We start from the raw sequence: 2881 nt of genomic DNA on the forward strand, positions 1-2881 counted from the left end.
AAAAAAAAAAAAAAAAAAAAAAAAAAAAAAAGGGAAAGCATTTTGTCTGACTCTAGAAGCATCACACTTTTATAGAAATGGCCAGCTACTATTTTTGCCTCTCATTTATTTCTGCATTAGAAGTAGTGCAGAGCATGTTACTTGGTATGAATTTTGAATTCGGCTTGGTATCTTATAAAGGTGCCAAATTTTTTACAAACTACTTATGAAGTAATGAAAATTATGCTAAAGAAAGGAACCTAGGCTTTTTGAACTACATTTAATGTCTGAATTGTATGCAGAATTTTGACTCACTTTGTATGTAGGATTTCCCAGGGCTGCAAAGACAAAAATTCCCAGGCACATTCACTTTCAGGGCAAAGTGAACAGAATGTTCTGCCCTGAGACTGACATGTATTACTGAACATATAAGACATACATTATTTTTCTTAACTGCTTGTTAGCTTTTGACAGCTTAGTACTGACCTGCCATTTGAACAGTCTTGTTTTCTGGTAGGGTTTTATTTTTCCCCATTAGAAATTCATTTGAAGTCATGCTTTTCTTCAAAGTAGAAAGACTTCAGTGAGACCCTGTCCTCGCTGCAAAGAAGTTTGAGAGGCCTGAAGCTATAGGAACAAGACATTCTTGTTTGAATGAAAGCACTGAGAAATTAAAATGAATTTAATGAATATTTTTGAGAGATCACGTTGTGCTTTACCAGGGAGACTACAAAAAGTAATCTAAAATATAGTTATTGCAGTTTAGGCCTATATCTGCTTGTCTATGTATATGTGCTTGCATATGTATATCTCTTTATACTGGTTTCATGATCTTATCTTTCAGTAACAAGTAGATTATAGTCCAAGTACCTAATTTTAACTAAGTAATGTTTGTGGGCCTCCAAATTATTCATCTTAGAGACAGTATATTATGCCTGCTCTTGACATTGAATAATATAATGTAATAAGAAATATATATTTGGTCTATGTCCCATTTCCTCAGTCAAACTTCCAAAAGCCTTTGTACATGAGTGTTAGGATATCGGAGCCGCTCAATAGGTCAAGAGCTCACCAACCAGATGATGGAAAAGCCTTTTAGTCTTGGCGAAGCAGCAGAAGCAGAAGCAGAAGCAGTGTGAGATGTCAGGTGCCCCTTTTACGTTAGAGGGGCTCAGAAGAAAGAGAAGGGTTGTGTGTCTACTGGTGATAGGTCGGGGGTGGCGGGAAGTGGAGGTGTTCTATAGGGTTTGAAAGAGGGCCGTGTGGAGTAGAGAGAGGGACGTGCTGAGCAGCGACACCTAAGTGAGCACACAGAAAACAGAAGCTTATGGTTTGGGGGGAAGGGGAAACTTGTCAGCTCAGATAGCAGAAACTTATCAGGGCTTTTGGGGGAAGTGGGGCTGGAGGGAAAACTTGGGCTTACATTACAATGAGTGCTGGTAGTATCTTTTATTCTAGTGTTTTGTCTTCAACTCTGGTTCTTGACACAGAATTGGTAAAGCCATTATAATTTCCTAATAGGTACATCTGAAACAGCTTTCAAATCCCTTGAAATTTCCTGGGTTATCAGAAAACTTTTGTTCCAAGGAGGTGACCCTTGATAGGATATGGATCATCTCAAGGACACTGCTTGCTAGCAGAATCAGTCATGCAGTTAGCAGTTGGAACTTTCAGTCCCACACTTTGACTTCTGGAGAAGAAAGAGGACTGAGAGTTTAGCCTGTCAGTGCCAATCAGTTGTGTAGACATACAGTTATGTATACAGACAATCAGTTGTGCTTATGTAATGAATAAGCCATGAAGAACAGGGTTTCTGGAGCTTCCTGAACAGGTAGAGATGTCGGAAGGTTGGTGAACCTGAGAGGGCACGGGAGCCCCATGTCTTTTCCTTGGTCTTGCCCTTTGTATGTCCTCATCTGACTATTCATTTATGTCTTTAATATTGTATAATAATTTTATAATAAATGGATAAAAACGTCAACTGTCCCTAGTTTTTTGAGTACTCCCAACAAATTAATTGAACTTGAGGAGGGAGTTGTGCTAAATCTGATTCATAGCCTATAAGATTAGAAGCAGAACTCACATATGAATCTTATGATTGGCAGCTAAAGTAGAAGCAGACTTGGGGAACTGTGTCCTTAACTTGTGGGATGTGATGCTATCTCCAATTTTACAGTGATAGAAGTAAATTAAATTATGGAACATATTGCTGGTATCCAACAGAGAAGAGTTCAGTTAGTGTGGTGGGGAAAGATTCACAATTTTGGTGAGCAGAGATGAAGTATTCTGAGTTGAGTAGTGTACTGACTGTGAAAGTAGAAGGAAAAACAATTTTTTTTCCTTCAAGTTTAGCAAGAAGAAATTGTGCCTTTACACCTCCCAAAGGAGACAACATAAAGCAGCATCTAGTTCTTTATTTCTTTGTGATGCAAATTTCTCTTTTCAGATTTGGGTATGGCTCCATGATATCTAGTGGTATTCAAACTAAGAATTACCATACACATACACACACACACATGCACACATACACACACACATTTGTGCTTTCACACTTGTCTTGGTTACTTTCTTGTTGCTGGGACAAAAATATCCAGCATTCACAAGTTAAAGTACAAGGTTTATTTTAGCTCGTGGTTTGTAGAGGTTTCTGCCCACAGTCAACTGTCTCCAAGGCAAGGAAGCATGGCAGAGGAAAAATAGTCCATAGCATGACAGCCAGGCAGGAGCAAACAGTGGCAGGAAACCTTCTTTATATTCCAGACAGATTAAAAGCCTATTGGTTGGTGCCACTCATACCTGGGATGGCCTTCCCATTATCCACACTCTTAGTTATCATACACCATTCATCTCAGTGTCACACACCCTAGAGACAGCTACCTCCAAAAAGTCCCACCTATGACCA

Source organism: Fukomys damarensis, unplaced genomic scaffold (assembly GCF_012274545.1).
Source record: "Fukomys damarensis isolate Sample0158 unplaced genomic scaffold, DMR_v1.0_HiC HiC_scaffold_12, whole genome shotgun sequence".
Classification (NCBI taxonomy): domain Eukaryota; kingdom Metazoa; phylum Chordata; class Mammalia; order Rodentia; family Bathyergidae; genus Fukomys; species Fukomys damarensis.